Genomic DNA, 19,836 nt, shown 5'->3' with positions numbered 1-19,836 from the left:
TTCATGAACCAGATAATCACGATGGTGTGATCACTGACCTAGAGCCAGACATCCTGGAATGTGAAGTCAAGTGGGCCTTAGAAAGCATCACTACGAACAAAGATAGTGGAGGTGATAGAATTCCAGTTGAGCTATTCCAAGTCCTGAAAGACGATGCTGTGAAAGTGCTGCACTCAATATGCCAGCAAATTTGGAAAACTCAGCAGTGGCCACAGGACTGCAAAAGGTTAGTTTTCATTCCAATCCCAAAGAAAGGCAATGCCAAAGAATGCTCAAACTACCGCACAATGGCACTCATCTCACACGCTAGTAAAGTAATGCTCAAAATTCTCCAAGCCAGGCTTCAGCAATATGTGAACCGTGAAATTCCAGATGTTCAAGCTGGTTTTAGAAAAGTCAGAGGAACCAGAGATCAAATTGCCAACATCCGCTGGATCATAGAAAAAGCAAGAGAGTTCCAGAAAAACCTCTATTTCTGCTTTGTTGACTAAGCCAAAGCCTTTGACTGTGTGGATCACAATAAACTGTGGAAAATTCTGAAAGAGATGGGAATACCAGACCACCTGACCTGCCTCTTGAGAAATTTGTATGCAGGTCAGGAAGCAATAGTTAGAACTGGACATGGAACAACATACTGGTTCCAAATAGGAAAAGGAGTACGTCAAGGCTGTATATTGTCACCCTGTTTATTTAACTTACATGCAGAGTACATCATGAGAAACGCTGGATTGGAAAAAGCACAAGCTGAAATCAAGATTGCTGGGAGAAATAGCAATAACCTCAGATATGCAGAGGACACCACCCTTATGGCAGAAAGTGAAGAGGAACTAAAAATCCTCTTGATGAAAGTGAAAGTGGAGAGTGAAAAAGTTGGCTTAAAGCTCAACATTCAGAAAACAAAGATCATGGCATCTGGTCCCATCACTTCATGGGAAATAGATGGGGAAACAGTGGAAACAGTGTCAGACTTTATTTTTCTGGGCTCCAAAATCACTACAGATGGTGACTGCAGCCATGAAATTAAAAGATGCTTACTCCTTGGAAGGAAAGTTATGACCACCTAGATAGCATATTCAAAAGCAGAGACATTACTTTGCCAACAAAGGTCCGGCTAGTCAAGGCTATGGTTTTTCCTGTGGTCATGTATGGATGTGAGAGTTGGACTGTGAAGAAGGCTGAGCACCGAAGAATTGATGCTTTTGAACTGTGGTGTTGGAGCAGACTTTTGAGAGTCCCTTGGACCTCAAGGAGATCCAACCAGTCCATTCTGAAGGAGATCAGCCCTGGGATTTCTTTGGAAGGAATCATGCTAAAGCTGAAACTCCAGTACTTTGGCCACCTCATGTGAAGAGTTGACTCATTGGAAAAGACTCTGATGCTGGGAGGGATTGGGGGCAAGAGGAGAAGGGGACGACAGAGGATGAGATGGCTGGATGGCATCACTGACTCGATGGACGTGAGTCTGAGTGAACTCTGGGAGTTGGTGATGGACAGGGAGGCCTGGCGTGCTGTGATTCATGGGGTCACAAAGAGTCAGACACGACTGAGTGACTGATCTGATCTGATCTGATCTGATGAGTTTTGAACCAATACTTTTGAGGAATTATCTAGGACCATACACCCTGTGCTTTGGCTTTTTGGATGAAGCACAGGCCTCTGTGCTGTCCTCCAGGCCGTGTAATTGTCAAGAAAAGAGGGTCAATATTGGATCACTCTTTAGACACTAATCAGCCAGGGGAGTTCACTGGCAAAAGGGTCTTCTCAAGAATGGTCAGAAAGGACCTGTCACTCAAGAGAGAAGGGGAACCCTCATAGCTACAGTCACCACAAGCATCCAGTAGGCAGGAAGATGCCTTTAGGCAGTGGCTGATTGAAAGCAGATCTGAGATATCCAGCTTCGGAATGAAGTCATCTTCTACAAATTCTTCCTTCACTGAGACAGTGAATTCAGGGTGATCTTTTTCTGAGGGACTGAAAGGTGCTTCCTCAATCTTCACTACCACATTAACTTGGCTCTCTATCTCAGAGGGTATCTCTAAGACTAAGTCCTTTATACATACGTGGTCAAAGCAAATCAGTTCATTAATGGCTTTCAGCTTGGCTGATGACATCCTCAGAGATGGACAAGGGGAAGTCAGTAAGGTATTGGGTCCTTCTGAGTCCGCATATGGGAGCTACTCCAGTCTGGCAGACTCTGGGGAAGGACATCTGAGGAACATGACTGGGTCCAGGTTGAAGAAAGTGTCAAACAGGATATCAGACTCAGAGTCTGAACAGTCAACACCGTGAGAATCCACCAGGAATGTTCTAGAGGGGTAACGACTGGTTCTGCACCTGCTGTGGACTCAGCAGAGGAGGCCACTGGCCTGGCTCCATTCCCCCTGGTCTCTGCTTCCTCTTCAGTCATCCATTCCCAGGAGCTGTCTTAACTTCTGGTTCTCAACTACAAATGAGGCCAGGAGTTTTATCTTGTAAAAGCTAATTTTCTAGCAAAGTTTCTAGTTTTCTTCTCCCTTATCTACCATTTGTTGTTTCAGCTCACTCATCTTAGCTTTCTTTCGGTTTCTGGCTGTCTGAGCTGCTACTCTGTCTTTTAGTTTCCTCTGCAGCACCTTCTCCTCCTGGCTCAGGTGTGTGAGGCGCTGTTGCTTGCACGCCTGGGGCGTCCTCCCAGCTCCCCACCTAGTGCACACGGCAAACACCTCCTCAGGGCTTGCACCTTGCTGGCCCAGCACCATGACCAGCAGAACCTGGCCAGCTGGGGCTGCAGGCTGGCAGGACAGCACAGCACTTTGGATGCCTGGGCGGTCAGGCTCTGCACGGATACAACCACCACCATGGCCTAAGCGTATCTGCTAAGTTCATCTAACTTAACCTCTTATCTGACCTGTTGTTCTATTTTCTGACTTTTCCCCTGTGACTGCAGTTTTTTTGGAGATGTCACATTAGCCCTTCTTCGGGTGAATATATTCATGAACTAAATTAAAAGGCAAATGTTAAGGCATTCATATTATAAATGACGTAATTAATCTACAGTTTAGTGCATGTTTACACATGAATCAGATGGCAAAGACCTTCTGAATAGGGTGAGTACAGGAAGTTTTACGGGGACAGAGAAAGGTGTGAACAAGTGAATTGTGACTTGTAATGGCTTGGAAGAAGCCTTTTTTTTCTGTTCAGAAATTGTTGTGTCTCTAATTTTAGACTTCGAACATGACTTTATGAAAAAAAAAAAAACAGTGGTGAGAGAGAAATAGAGAGAGAAACATAGAGGTCCATTTCTACAACTAAAGACAATACTATTTTGTATGAAAACATAAACAATGAAATTTCTTCTCATTCAACTACAAATATTACACCTTTTCTTCCTTGGATGACTTCACTTTTAAAAAGATACATATAGAATAGCTAGTGATATTAATATATAAATTGGAAAATATAAAATCTAGAAAACCATAGGAAAAAACTCAGATGTCCAGGATTCAGTTCCTCTATGCTATGCTATGCTAAGTCACTTCAGTTGTGTTCGACTCTGTGTGACCCCATAGATGGCAGCCTACCAGGCTCCCCTGTCCCTGGGATTTTCCAGGCAAGATCACTGGAGTGGGTTGCCATTTCCTTCTCCAGTGCGTGAAAGTGAAAAGTGAAAGTGAAGTCGCTCAGTCCTGTCCGACTCCTAGCGACCCCATGGACTGCAGCCTACCAGGCTCCTCCATCCATGGGATTTTCCAGGCAAGAGTACTGGAGTGGGGTACCAGTTCCTCTAATATAATTCAAAGTCAGGAAGTTAAAAGGAAAAAAAGGCAGCAGCAAGTTGTCTAAATAATGCCACAAAAGTTCATGGTGAATGATATCCATTTATCTAAAAATACTCTTGTTTTTCGTTTGGATATATTTCTGTGAAGTTTGGTTAAGATTTTCTAAAACAGTATCACTTAGATATAGACTATTGGAGGGAAAAGCTTAATAGGAATTTTGATTTTAAGGATTTTAATGATGATTCTATGTTACCAACAAAGACATAAACGCTTCCTCCATATTTGTTCCATTATTTTTTCGTTTTCTTCATTTTAATTCTTCGGTAATGTGAATGTTGTGTGCACGTAATATAGCAGGTACAATGCTGGACCCTGAGGTTTTACACTGCTATGACACAGGGGTAGGGCAGTTTTCCAGGCTTCCCAGGCGGCACTAGTCGTAAAGAATCTGGCTGCCAATGCCAGATACGTAAAGAGATGTGGGTTTGATTCCTGGGTCAGGAAGATCTCCTGGAAAAGGACATGGCAACCCACCACAGTATTCTTGCCTGGAGAATCCCTTGGACAGAAGAGCCTGGTGGGTTATAGTCCATAGAATTGCAAAGAGTCAGACATGACTGAAGCGACTTCACACACAGAGCAGTTTCCTTATAATTAAGGCAGCTTTCTACTTTAAAATGCTGGAATGAATTTTTTTTTTTTGTATTTTGCAATTTCATTTATTAATAGCTTTGGATATTTGGACAACTTACTTGACATTTTTGATGCTTAATTATTTATTCCACAAAATAAGGAAATAAGAGGAAATTCTTAAGCACCTGGTCAGTGCATGGCACATAATAATGTGACATAGCATGTCATTTATAATGTGACACATTAGTGTCATTTAATATTAAAGCCAAAAATTTCAGCCATTCTGAAAATATGCCTACTTAAGCCCAGTTTACCTCCAATGTTTTTGAATACCTATGTTTTACTATTTTTATCTCCAGTTTATTTTTGTTTTCATTCCTCCTTGAGAGACATTTCAAATATAAGGCACTCAGAAACTCGAAGTAGGAAGTTTGGTTTTAAAATTAACAGAAGATCTGAATAGACATTTTTCAAAAAAAAAAAAAAAAAAACAAGTAGATAGTCAACAGGCACATGAAAAGATGCTCAGCATCACCAGTTATTAGGGAAATGCAAAACAAAACCACAATGAGATTGTTACTGAACTCAAGTTCTTGTGCCCAAGGCACAGTAAGGCCAAACATCAAAGTCTGGAGCAGAGAAAGGTTTGCAAGGAGATAGGTGGCTCATGGTTTAAAAACCCTGAACTCTCTGAAAACGTTCAGCAAAATCCTTTTATAGGAAAGTTGAGGGAGGAATGTGGTTAGTTGTTGCAAACTTCTTGGGGCCAGACCTTTGTGCTTGAAGTGAGCTCACAGTCAGGTCATGCTATTCCTGTAAACCTCCACCAAAACAAATGTTATTCTCCATCCTGACAAGAAACGGCAAGGTCCCAAGTCTTAACTTTCACCCTTTGAAGTCAGTGCCTGGCTAAGGGAAGGCAGTCCCTACTCCAGCCAGTTAACACTGCCCGGGAGTCTTCATGGAGCACACAGTATGGGTCCTTCCACCAGTGCACAGGCAGGGCAGAATAGGCATATCTCCGCTGGTGATGGCCTCATGGCTGGTCCCCAGACCCTGCCCAGCTGTCATCACTGAAGGAGCAAAGCATCCAGTTCCCACCAGTCCTCAGGCTCCAGAGGCCCCAAACAGGTCCGATCCTGTGGACCACAGCCCATGGAGACCGCTGTGGCCATCAGGTTGTGGAGGCAGAGAGGGCGGAGAGGTTTACTGCTGCTTCAAGGCCTGAACCAGGCCGGTTGGTTGCTATGGAGTGGGTTCTGGAGTCCTGCAGGACACAGCCCTCAGCCTGTTCCTGCCCTTGGCTTCTCCAGCTCACCCATAGGCCCAAGGCCGGAGGGCCTGGAGGACCCAGGTGAGAAGACTGCAATTCACCTTTTATCTCACTCTGTGCAGCCAGGACCATTGCCTGGCTGACTGCTTGGAGTAAGTTCTATAAACACTATACTTAGGATCTTATGCTAATGGCCTTGTGCAGCCCTTATTACAATACAATCCCTCCCTTTTCCTGTAGGACAAAAATAGAAGTGTAAAGTCCATCGATTTCCTTAAGTTTTTCACAACCATTATAGAAAACAGTATAGAAAATCCTCAAAAAATTAAAGATAAAACTAAGATATGATCCAATTATTTCACTTCTGGATATTTATATGACAAACATGAAACACTAATTTGAAAGATACGTGAACTGTTATGTTCATTGCAACATTGCGTACGATAGTCAAGATATGCAAACAACCAAAGGGTCCTCTGATGGATGAATGGGTAAGGAAAATGTGGCGCGCGCACACACACATACATATATGTGTATCTATCTATCTATCTATAGGAACACTGCTGCTGCTACTGCTAAGTCGCTTCAGGCGTGTCCGACTCTGAGCGACCCCATAGATGGCAGCCCACCAGGCTCCCCCATCCCTGGGATTCTCCAGACAAGAACACTGGAGTGGGTTGCCATTTCCTTCTCCAAATAGGAATACTACTCATCTATAAAAAAATAAAATCTTGTCATTTGTAACAACATGAATGAAAACTGAAGGTATTATGTTAACTGAAATAAGTCATACTGAGAAAAACGTCATATCATTTCACTCGTAATAGAATATAATAAAACAAAGCAAATTCATAGATATCAGAAACGGAGTAGTGTTTACCAAGAGAAAGTGGGTTGGGGGTAGGTAAAAGGCATGAAGGAGATCAACTGTATGGTGATGAATGATAACCAGACTTATAGCAGTGATCATTTTGTAGCATACACAGTTGTCAAATTATAATGCTGTACACCTAAAATTTACATAATTAAAAGAAAAAAGGAAAGTAGGGAGTTAAGTTATAGATTGCAGTTGTGTTTTAGATGCTTGAGTATCTGGACAATGGAAATTGTTTTCCATAAGTGAAGAATTCATTGTATTGTTTTTCATATTCTATATTTTTATTACCTTTGGAAATAACCCATGTATTTAAAATTTCCAGCTTTTTGTGAAAATGTTAGCTGTTTACTCCAACTCTGTTTTTTTTTTAACTTAGAAAAGAAAGTAGCAGCAAACACATCAACTTCCACCATAAAAATATTGATTTGTGTTCATTATGATACATAGTGTTGCTTCTAGAATCATTACATTCACTCACTAATTCCCAGAAGCAGACTTTCCTACCTTTTTAGAAACACAATAAGCCATCCACAATGTCACCCAGGGCATAATTGTAATTATAGCTAAAAAAATTTATGGCTTCAAACCAGTTAGATATATTTGAAGATAAACACAAGCATAAACGTGGCTCAGTATTAGCACAATGCCATCTCATGAGTGCTGCCAAACATCTGTGTTGGAAAGAAAGAAGCAAAGGCAGAAGCAGGCTCTGTTTTCTCCATCTCTGCACGTGTGTTCCGAGATGACACACAAGGGTGTATGTGAACAAATAATGAGAGAGCGTTGTGATCAGCACGATCTCATTACTCGTCTCATGTGAATTTATGTTGGTAATTTTGTTGTCAATTTTTTTCTCACTAATTCTGTGCATGAACAGAAAACAAAGTCAAATCAGAGTTAAAGGTAATAATATTAGTTCATTTCTAGGTCTTTGAATGAACTTCTCGGGCTGCTTATAGTTACAGTTCTTTGAATTAGGGAAAGGTTGATATCAATCAGATTGGTAATGGAGCCCACTTCTTTGCTACTTCCAGTTACATAACATATCTTCTTCTGTTGGCACTGTTTTGTATACCATGGATTCCAGTTATACATAGTTCTGCACTTAGATCAGATCAGATCAGTCGCTCAGTCATGTCCAACTCTTTGCAACCCCATAAATAGCAGCACACCAGGCCTCCCTGTCCATCCCCAACTCCCGGAGTTCACTCAGACTCATGTCCATCGAATCAGTGATGCCATCCAGCCATCTCATCCTCTGTCGTCCCCTTCTCCTCCTGCCCCCAATCCCTCCCAGCATCAGAGTCTTTTCCAATGAGTCAACTCTTCGCATGAGGTTGCCAAAGTACTGGAGTTTCAGCTTTAGCATCATTCCTTCCAAAGAAATCCCAGGGCTGGTCTCCTTCAGAATGGACTGGTTGGATCTCCTTGCAGTCCAAGGGACTCTCAAGAGTCTTCTCCAACACCACAGTTCAAAAGCATCAATTCTTCGGTGCTCAGCCTTCTTCACAGTCCAACTCTCACATCCATACATGACCACAGGAAAAACCATAGCCTTGACTAGCCGGACCTTTGTTGGCAAAGTAATGTCTCTGCTTTTGAATATGCTATCTAGGTGGTCATAACTTTCCTTCCAAGGAGTAAGCGTCTTTTAATTTCATGGCTGCAGTCACCATCTGTAGTGATTTTGGAGCCCAGAAAAATAAAGTCTGACACTGTTTCCACTGTTTCCCCATCTATTTCCCATGAAGTGGTGGGACCAGATGCCATGATCTTAGTTTTCTGAATGTTGAGCTTTAAGCCAACTTTTTCACTCTCCACTTTCACTTTCATCAAGAGGCTTTTTAGTTCCTCTTCACTTTCTGCCATAAGGGTGGTGTCATCTGCATATCTGAGGTTATTGATATTTCTCCTGGCAATCTTGATTCCAGCTTGTGTTTCTTCCAGTCCAGCGTTTCTCATAATGTACTCTGCATATAAGTTAAATAAACAGGGTGACAATATACAGCCTTGAAGAACTCCTTTTCCTATTTGGAACCAGTATGTTGTTCCATGTCTGTTGCTTCCTGACCTGCATACAAATTTCTCAAGAGGCAGATCAGGTGGTCTGGTTTTCCCATCTCTCAGAATTTTCCACAGTTAATTGTGATCCACAGAGTCAAAGGCTTTGGCATAGTCAATAAAGCAGAAATAGATGTTTTTCTGAAACTCTCTTGCTTTTTCTATGATCCAGCGGATGTTGGCAATTTGATCTCTGGTTCCTCTGCCTTTTCTAAAACCAGCTTGAACATCAAGAAGTTCACGGTTCACATATTGCTGAAGCCTGGCTTGGAGAATTTTGAGCATTACTTTACTCGCGTGTGAGATGAGTGCAATTGTGCGGTAGTTTGAGCATTCTTTGTCATTGCCTTTCTTTGGGATTGGAATGAAAACTGACCTTTTCCAGTCCTGTGGCCACTGCTGAGTTTTCCAAATTTGCTGGCATATTGAGTGCAGCACTTTCACGCATCATCTTTCAGGATTTGGAATAACTCAACTGGAATTCCATTACCCCCACTAGCTTTGTTCGTAGTGATGCTTCCTAAGGCCCACTTAACTTCACATTCCAGGATGTCTGGCTCGTGCTCCACAAATATGTGCTGATCATGTGAAGAGGAGAATGAGTTTATTCACTGTGTCACACTCTTAAGATTGGGGTGAATCAATTTGAATATAATGATCTTGGTTAAAGTAAACATTAACTTATGTTTATTATATAATAAACTGTACTAAATGCTAGGGTATACTGAGGAGAAAAAAATCAACATAATTCTTACTGGATGCACAGCAAAATCTTGTGGAAAGAAAATATTAATTATATAATGAGTGATGGCTAAGAAATAAGAGATGTCAGTGCTGCTGCTAAGTTTTCAGTCGTGTCCGACTCTGTGGTACTCCATACACGGCAGCCCACCAGGCTCCCCCTTCCCTGGGATTCTCCAGGCAAGAACACTGGAGTGGGTTGCCATTTCCTTCTCCAATGCATGAAAGTGAAAAGTGAAAGTGAAGTAGCTCAGTTGAGTCCAACTCTCAGTGACCCCATGAACTGCAGCCTTCCAGGCTCCTCCATCCAGGGGATTTTCCAGGCAAGAGTGCTGGAGTGGGGTGCCATTGCCTTGTCCGGTGTCAGTGCTAGTTACTGGCAAATAGGAGAGGGAAGAAAAGCAGTTTATGCCGAAGTTTCAGCCCTTGAGATGGTCTTGTGATGAAAGGATTATAGAAGGATTGCATGACTTCAGAAGGGAAAGTGGAGTGATCTATGACTTAAAATGAGACTGGGGAAATGGGAACACAACTTTTTTCCTAGTTTGTTGTGAAAGCAACAGGAAATTATGAGGGGCATATCACTGTGGCTGTGGGGTATAATGAACTGATTAGAAGGAGTCAACTCCAAACATAAATGAAAAATGTAGTGGGGAATTTAGCCCCACCCAAAGAAAAGTCTGACTTTTGATCCTGGCTCCTGTCAGGTAACCTTTAAACTCTTAGAATTTGTTGAGTGTTAGGAGAAGGCAATGGCATCCCGCTCCAGTACTCTTGCCTGGAAAATCCCATGGACGGAGGAGCCTGGTGGGCCGCAGTCCATGGGGTCACTAAGAATCGGACACGACTGAGCGACTTCACTTTCACTTTTCACTTTCATGCATTGGAGAAGGAAATGACAACCCGATCCAGTGTTCTTGCCTGGAGAATCTCAGGGACTGGGGAACCTGGTGGGCTGCTGTCTATGGGGTCGCACAGAGTCAGACACGACTGAAGCGACTTAGCAGCAGCAGCAGCAGCGGGAGTCTTTGTCTGGTAGCAGGTCCCAGGTATGAGTAAGATGAATCCAAATTATGGTGAAAGTATAGTGCTTTTTCTAATAAAATATTGTACAGATTTTAGTATTTTAAATTGTTTATCAGTTGAAGATTACATAGGCTATATTTTTCATACTGTTTAATGCATGCTTCCAGAGTCTCACAGACGCATGATTCTCATAACACTCTCTTTATTGCATACTCCATTAATACATATCTTTCTGAGCTTATTGGGAAAAATTATGAGGCCTCAGGTGTCTAATGTAAATACCAAATGATGTTTAAAACTGTCTTTATCCTTATTTCTGAAGTAGATTTGATGAGAAAACACTGCAGTGACATACCTTGCTTCTTTAAATTAGTGTGTTTCGTGTGAAAATAAGGGATCAATTGTCATTTTACCAGAGATGTTAAGTATCGTTGGATCATCTAAAGGACTGTTCTAAGAAGGAAATACCTATCTTACATTATTTTGGGAGTCTGGTAACTTAACAGCTTAAAAGTATTATACGCTCTGCAGAAATGGAGGTGTATATACTCAGAAAATCTTAGGAACATGGAAATGAGAATATTTTGAACTTGCTTAGGTTATTTAGACTGTTCTAAGGCTAACCTTCCTATAATATGAAAATAGTGTGACATTGTCATTAAGTCAAAGACTTATATTTGACCCCTGTGAATTTGCCAGGAAAAGTGAGAGAATGATAGTCACTGTATAAGACCTTCTGAAGACAGGAATCTCTCTTGCTTTTTGAGTACACAACATGATCTCCACCTGCACAAGCTGGCAAACAACTGGTGTCAGGGGATTGACTCATTATATGAAAATAAACCTAATCCATTTTAGGCTAGCTTGTACTTTATGGGACACAATATTAGTATATTAATGTTCATCAGTAGAAGAGGGGGAAATCTCAAAGCAGATATGTTACCTTCAAACTTTGACGGTATTGGCAAACACAGTCGACAACTCTGCCTCTCCATTTGTAAAAGCATTTAGTAAGCTGAAAAACTTAAACCAATGTTAGTTTATGTTACTTATAGATCTTAAAGTCTAGAATGTCACCAGCATCACAAACTGCTCATAGATATTTTATGATATATTTTTAAAGTCAGCATTCTAACATAATACTTTCATCTAGTAGATGAGAAAGCAGGCTCAAAGACCTTATGGGACTTCTTGAAAGAAGTTCACACTGGAAGTCAATAGGAAGTGTGATTAGAATCTTATATTGGCACTACTTTCACATTATCACTAACATTGACTTTTTAAAAATATTAGTTTTTGATTTGCATTTCTCTGATAATGAGTGATGTTGAGCATCTTTTCATGTGTTTGTTAGCCATCTGGATGTCTTCTTTGGAGAAATGTCTATTTAGATCTTTGGCCCATTTTTTGATTGGGTCATTTATTTTTCTGGAGTTGAGCTGTAGGAGTTGCTTGTATATTTTGAGATTAGTTGTCGGTTGCTTCATTTGCTATTATTTTCTCCCATTCTGAAGGCTGTCTTTTCACCTTGCTAATAGTTTCCTTTGATGTGCAGAAGCTTTTAAGTTTAATTAGGTCCCATTTGTTTATTTTTGCTTTTATTTCCAATATTCTGGGAGGTGGGTCATAGAGGATCCTGCTGTGATGTATGTCAGAGAGTGTTTTGCCTATGTTCTCCTCTAGGAGTTTTATAGTTTCTGATCTTACGTTGAGATCTTTAATCCATTTTGAGTTTATTTTTGTATATGGTGTTAGAAAGTGTTCTAGTTTCATTCTTTTACAAGTGGTTGACCAGATTTCCCAGCACCACTTGTTAAAGAGATTGTCTTTAATCATTGTATATTCTTGCCTCCTTTGTCAAAGATAAGGTGTCCATATGTGCGTGGATTTATCTCTGGGCTTTCTATTTTGTTCCATTGGTCTATATTTCTGTCTTTGTGCCAGTACCATACTGTCTTGATAACTGTGGCTTTGTAGTAGAGCCTGAAGTCAGGTAGGTTGATTCCTCCAGTTCCATTCTTCTTTCTCAAGGTCGCTTTGGCTATTCGAGGTTTTTTGTATTTCCATACAAATTGTGAAATTATTTGTTCTAGCTCTGTGAAGAATACTGTTGGTAGCTTGATAGGGATTGCATTGAATCTATAAATTGCTTTAGGTAGTATACATTTCACACCAGTCAGAATGGCTGCGATCCAAAAGTCTACAAATAATAAATGCTGGAGAGGGTGTGGAGAAAAGGGAACCCTCTTACACTGTTGGTGGGAATGCAAACTAGTACAGCCACTATGGAGAACAGTGTGGAGATTCCTTAAAAAACTGGAAATAGAACTGCCTTATGATCCAGCAATCCCACTGCTGGGCATACACACTGAGGAAACCAGAAGGGAAAGAGACACGTGTACCCCAATGTTCATCGCAGCACTATTTATAATAGCCAGGACATGGAAGCAACCTAGATGTCCATCAGTAGATGAATGGATAAGAAAGCTGTGGTACATATACACAATGGAGTATTACTCAGCCATTAAAAAGAATACATTTGAATCAGTTCTAATGAGGTGGATGAAACTGGAGCCTATTATACAGAGTGAAGTAAGCCAGAAGGAAAAACACCAATACAGTATACTAACGCATATATATGGAATTTAGAAAGATGGTAACGATAACCCTATATACGAGACAGCAAAAAAGACACTGATGTATAGAACAGGCTTATGGACTCTGTGGGAGAGGGAGAGGGTGGGAAGATTTGGGAGAATGGCATTGAAACATGTGAAATGTCATGTATGAAACGAGATGCCAGTCCAGGTTCAATGCACGATGCTGGATGCTTGGGGCTGGTGCACTGGGACGACCCAGAGGGATGGTATGGGGAGGGAGGAGGGAGGAGGGTTCAGGATGGGGAACACATGAGAAATAAAGGAATAAAAAATTAAAAAAAAAAAAAAGAAAAAAAAATATTAGTTTTTGAACTAAATCTCTGTTCTTACTAGAAAAATTTGCCTGAACTTGAGATTTCCCAGCTTGTTTGTGTATCCACAATGACAATGACGAAAGTGCCAATGATATTTTTAAGTCAAACCCTTGTAATAGGGGTGGGGCAGGTTCGTGACTGTTAGCTTGAGACCCTGAGAGCAGGGGTTAGAGGTCTGGTGGGCCAGCAGTCAGCAGGCCAGTGATCCTCGTGGCAGAGGGTGCAGTAAGAGGCAGATCACAGCCTCCTCCTTGGGGCCCTCCAGACTCTGTGGCCTCTAGGATGTCAGTGAGCTGGGAGGCCAGCTGACAGGCTGAGGGTTGTGTCCCACAGAGCTCCAGACCCCTCGCTGTGGCTGCCCACTGGCCAGGCCTTAAAGCAGCAGTAAATCTCTCCCCCATTACCACCTCCACATGGGCCGCAGTCCATGGAGGCCTTAGCAACTGGAGTATACGGACGCTGCCTTTAAGGTAATATCTTCAGCCAGCTCTAGTCTCTCTGTTCTAATTTCAAAAGTTGGTACAGCTTAAATCAGTTGTCTCCTCCTAGAAGGTGGCCTGAGGTCAGGGTTAAGTTGTAAGGATGTTGAACATCAGTGCTTCAGGTCCAACCAGAAGAAGTGCAATTGCTGTAAACTGGGAATTAATCTGATTGGTATTTGCTACGACACATATTTCCAGTGATCTTATACAAATGAATTGCTCCAGTTTAAACGAAAGCTTGAGGGCTGGCTGGGTCCTAGGTGTGCTGCTCCCTTAGTGATGATGGCTGGGCAGGGTCTGGGGACCTAGCCTTGAGGCCGCTACCAGCTGAGATTTGCCTCCTCAGCCAGGCCTGGGCACTGGTGGGAGAAACTAGACTGGGTGCTGGACCAACATTCCCTGGTTGGATAACTAGCTTTCATAGGGCCTCTCTTCTCTTAACTAGGACCTGAAACTCAGAGAGCAAATGTTGAGATTTGGGACTTGACTTTGCTCTTTCTTGTAAGAACAGAAAATAAAATTTGTTTTGGTGGAGGTTTATGGGAATATTGTGACTTCACTGACCTCAGGGACAAAGGATCTGACACCAAGAAGTTTGCAGCAACTATACCTCTCCCCTGGAGAAGGCGATGGCATCCCACTCCAGTACTCTTGCCTGGAAAATCCCATGGACGGAGGAGCCTGCTAGGCTGCGGTCCATCGGGTCACAAAGAGTCGGACACGACACTGAGCGACTTCACTTTCACTTTTCACTTTCATGTACTGGAGAAGGAAATGGCAACCCACTCCAGTGTTCTTGCCTGGAGAACCCCAGGGATGGGGGAGACTGTTGGGTTGCCACTTATGGGGTCGCACAGAGTCGGACACGACTGAAGCAACTTAGCAGCAGCAGCAGCAGCATACCTCTCCCCCACCTTTTCTATAAAAGGGTCTTGCTGAAAGCTTTCGGGGAGTTTGGTGTATTTAAGGCATGAGCCACGAGTCTCCCTGTGTGGCCCTGCAATAAACCTTTCTCTGTTCCAGATTCAGAAGTTTTGGTATTTGGTCTCACTGTACGTCGGGCACATGGACTTGCATTTGTAGCAGCATGTCTCAATTAGCAATGAGCAAAACCAGGCAGAGAGAGGCAATGAGAAGCTATGTGATTCCTAAGGTCAGTGGTGACAAAGACTAGAATGGATTTTTCTGACTTTTCAATCATGATAAAAATTAGAGTTCAGCCTAAACAGTATCAGAACTGTAGGAAGAGAAGGAGAATTGGGAGGTGTTGTCAAGTCCTGAGAGGGCACAATGAGACTTTGATCCTGAGGATTTACTTGGAAAAAGGGAACACAGTGGTTGCCTTTTCTTGTTTAGCCTTCTTCAGTTTTTTTTTGCCTCACTTTTGATGTTATCTTCTAGACAGCCTCTTCATAAAGGAAGGAGGCACCTGACCTATGAAATAAATAATTAAAGCAGTCATAATGATTCCAGTTCTTTTCACCACTTAGTGGTTTAGTGGTGACCATGTGACCTATATCTAGCCAATAATATATAAGGGAATGTCTTCCAGGAAAAATAACCAAAAAGAGAGAGAAGAAAAAGAGAGCTCCCTGACCTCTTCTTCTTGGCTTTGAACTTACTTGTATAATTATGTGATGCTTGGAAATGCAGAAATCTATTTTCACCTTGTAAGAAAATTGAGATGCTCTTTAAGTTTAGTGATCTGATGTTATTGAAAGCTGAACCAACTCTAAAATTTCTGTCACTGGGCTTAAAAAAAAAATTACATTTTGCTTAAGCCACTTTTAGCCAGGTAATTTATTATTCATAGTCAAAAGAACCGTAATAGATTCTGGTTCCCATTCGTCTCCCTTTGCCCTTAGGTCCAATCTCTGCTCTTCTTTGTCTTGCTCTGTGCCTGGAAGACTGACCTCTATGGACTATATCACCTGGACCTATTTGCCTTCTGGTTTCTGGTTGGCATCACCTAATGAGAGGCTCCTACAGATCAGAGTATTTTTTTTTTTTCCCTACAATTTTTTCTGTTTCAATGTGGTTCACATTGTGTTGTGCTCCCTAAGGTGGTGGTTTCTGCCTGGTAGCCTTTATTTCATGGTTGCAGCTCTCAATGAAGCTTAATGAATTGCATACTTCCCCCGTTTTCCTTCAGGTCATGGGGGACAACATTAACTTCTCACTGTTGATTCTCCTTGAGTGTCTCAACACTTTGTGAATTCCTTTAGTGTACACATATGTAACTCCAAAGATAGTTTCTTCATTAAAAATTCTTGCCTGAGGCTGTTGACTGTTTTTTTTGTTTTTTGTTTTTTTTTATTGAAACCCTAACTGATACCTACAATGTCTAAAAGCTTTTAAAAATGTCTAAAAGCTTTTAAAAATGAATCGGAACAGATATATGCCATTTATTTTAAAGAGTAGAATAATTCTGGGTCAACACAAGTTGCTTGTAATTAAGATGGAAGTCTTACCCTGTACATTAATTTGCTAGAACTGCTTTAACACAGTAACACAAACCAGGTGGTTTAAAATTGTGAGACAACTGTCTCACAGTTATGGAAGCTAAACTCCAGGATCAGGATGTTGGCAGGGTTTGTTTTTTCTTATGGCTTTGGAGGAGAATCTTTTCCATGCCTTTCTCCTAGTTTCTGGTGAATTTCTGAATATCAAAAGTCTTTGAAACTCCTTCGTTCCTGAGGCATCACCACAGTTTCTTTCATCTTCACATGGTCTTCTCCCATGTGCTTGTCCGTGTCCAAATTCCCTCCTTTATAAGAAATAGGTCCTACTGAATTGGGGTCCCACTCTCTCTCAGTATTACCTCAACTTCACTAATTATGTGTGCAATGACCTTATTTCTAAATAAGGTCACATCCTGAGGTGCTGAGGGTTAGGACTTCAATATAAATTTTGGGAAGACATAATTTTACACATAGCATTTTGTCTGAAAAAATCAGTATGGGTTAGTTCTTCTGCCATGGAACAGAAAAAGGACTTAGAAAAGCCTGTCAAACACTAGCTATGGTGATAATATACTGGACCAAGAATAACAACTCTCAACATAAATTCTCTAGTCTGAATAGTAGTTATACCATCATCTTGGAAATGGTTGTCCTACACGGTTTTTTTTTTTTTAATTTTATTTAATTTTAAAACTTTACAATATTGTATTAGTTTTGCCAAATATCGAAATGAATCTGCCACAGGTAATCATATTTAACAAGTAACCTTCTGACTATAATTTACCTGTCCACTTTAAGATTTCTTTATTTAAATACTTTACATGTTTTATTTAATTTAATCTTTACAACAATCTTATAAGTAAATACTAGCATCAACATTTTTCAGATAAGCTTGAGGTCACTTGACTAAAGTCTCCCAGCTTGAACAAGCCAGAATGGTGAAGCCAGAATTAAAATCTAAGATTTGACACATTGAGAAAAGGTCATACCTAAGGATCCCAGAGTTGTGCCATCTTGGCTTTTTAACTTTTTGTTGATTTGTTTAATTTACGAAACTGATAATCTCAAGTGCACATCAATATGACTAATTGATTAAATATTAGATTGTCCTGGGCTGATCAATGCATTATGCTATCAACTTCGGTTTCCAGCTCTAAAGTCTGACATTCACTTATAACCTCATCTTCTGCTCATTTTCTTTAAATTTCACAAGAACTAACAGACTGTAGAGTTATTCCCAGTGAGATTTAGCTAAAGAATCCTCCTCCTTTCTAAATATAAATTTTGTGCTTTTATTTATTTGCTTATTTAAGGATTGTGGAATTTTAGTTCCCCAACCAGAGATTGAACCCAGGTTCTAGCAGTGAGATTGCCAAGTCCTCCCATTGGACCATCAGGGAATTTCCTTGCACTTTTATTTTTTAAAAAAGCATTCCTATGTGGTGAATATAGAGAGAATATTCCTTAATACCACTCACCACTAGGTAAGAAATGATGACTACCCCGAATTGGCAGGGAACTCTAACAAGAAGCTATGGAAGTCTGCAGTAGGAATTAGTATGTTTGATCTTAGCACTACCTGAGAAATCATATATTGGAAAGAACGTCCTTCTCCTTCAGTCAGTCAGTTCAGTCACTCAGTCATGTCCGACTCTGTGACCCCACGGACTGCAGCATACCAGGCTTCCCTGTCCATCGCCAACTCACGGAGCTTGCTCAAACTCATGTCCATCGAGTCGGTGATGCCACCAACCATCTCATCCCCTGTCATCCCCTTCCCCTTCATTCACTGGGAAATAAACAGGCAGCAAACAGAACTACATTCTAAAGCAGATGGAGTTGGAGGCCTGAAAGATTAGCATAGTTGCAGCAATCAGAAATGGAAACTTAAATTGTTTTTCTTTTCACAGGTTACTTACTAATGAATGTAATTTCTTACATTTAGTCAGAGCAAAATTGCCTTTATTGAACCAGATAAACTTCCCAGGTAAACCTTGTTAACTTTAAGGATGATTAGATATCTGTGGTCAGAGTGGGTGTATTTTTGCTGCTGTTTTACCATTTATAATGTAGTTTAAAAGCTTAAATTACATTTCAAGCCAATATACTCTCCTCTCATCCTCCTATAATTGGGCTTCAGAGACTTGAGATTCAAATTGTCTTGCATATAAACTTATAAGTGGACAATTTATGTATGTTAAATAGGAAGTTCTTGATGCTCAGTATGATGGAGAAATGGAAAGAAAAGTGTCTATGATGTGCACTTGATCTTATATAGATGAGTTCCTTTGATCCCTTCAACAATGTTTGAAATGAATATGCTTAACATTTATCATATTCATGAGAATATTGGTGTTAGGAGACATTGAGTTGTTCAAGGTCTCATAGGTAGGAACAGGAGATATCATAATATTAATCTTAAACTCTTTATAGGATAGCTCCTCCTGCTGCTGCTGCTGCTAAGTCATTTCAGTCGTGTCCGACTCTATGCGACCCCAGAGATGGCAGCCCACCAGGCTCTGCCATCCCCGGGATTCTCTTGAGTGTTCTCAAGAACACTGGAGTGGGTTGCCATTTCCTTCTCCAACTTATAGGATAGCACACCCCCTTAAAGAGCAAATTAAATTCTTTGTCAGATATATTATAGCACAATATTTACAAAAAGTCTGTTTTACAATAATTGATTCTACCAATTCATATAAGTATATTCCCCTCCTTCTCTCCCATTCTACTACTTTTTTGTTTTCTTCTTCCTTCTCTCTTTCCCTCCAACATTTTTACCAGACACCACAATGAACAAAATCATGTTTGATTTGAAAGGTGACACTGGTTCATTGATCTATAATTCTCAGTTAATGACAGTTGACTCTAGGAGTCTCAGACTTCAGAGATGAGAGACCTGGGCCTATATTGGGTAAGCTAGGAAATCACACCCTCATGAGACTGGCAAGCCTGTATAAGACTGGTGGAGAAAAGGAAAGTGTAGTATAGCATAGAGTCCAGTTCAGTTCAGTTCAGTTCAGTCACTCAGTCATGTCAGACTCTTTGTGACCCCATGAATCGCAGCACGCCGGGCCTCCCTGTCCATCACCAACTCCTGGAGTTCACTCAGACTCATGTCCATTGAGTCAGTGATGCCATCCAGCCATCTTATCTTCTGTCGGCCCCCTTCTCCTCCAGCCACCTCTAAATGGACCAACATGGCCAGTCCTTCTTTTCATGGGGGAATTTTATTACCCTAATTTTAGCTAGTATTGCAAACTTAAGTCTTGCATATAAAGTAACATTGATCATTTAATCTATACTCTTGGTCAGGTAGTACTGTCTTTAGAAATCAGACTGGAAATAACAAAGATTAAATTTGGGGATGTGATCACTGGGCATTCTGTTACCCTATGTCTCTGAAGTCAGATTTTATAGTTTTGAATATTGGATAATCCCATGGACAGAGGAGCCTGCTGGGCTACAGTCCATGGGGTCACAAAGAGTCAGACACCACTGAATGATTGAGTACACATACACACACATGCTTTTGAATGTTAATTAGAA

The 19,836-nt window shown here is 41.1% G+C and overlaps 1 pseudogene; it reads right to left on the bottom strand.

Moving 5' to 3' along the window:
- Positions 1-1,716: 1,716 nt before the first annotated feature.
- On the bottom strand, positions 1,717-2,839 carry LOC113894710 (annotated as a pseudogene).
- Positions 2,840-19,836: the final 16,997 nt, after the last annotated feature.

This window comes from Bos indicus x Bos taurus, chromosome 6, assembly GCF_003369695.1.
Source record: "Bos indicus x Bos taurus breed Angus x Brahman F1 hybrid chromosome 6, Bos_hybrid_MaternalHap_v2.0, whole genome shotgun sequence".
NCBI lineage: Eukaryota > Metazoa > Chordata > Mammalia > Artiodactyla > Bovidae > Bos > Bos indicus x Bos taurus.
The sequence above is the reverse complement of the archived record's forward strand: the minus strand, read 5'-3'. Positions and strand labels throughout refer to the sequence as shown.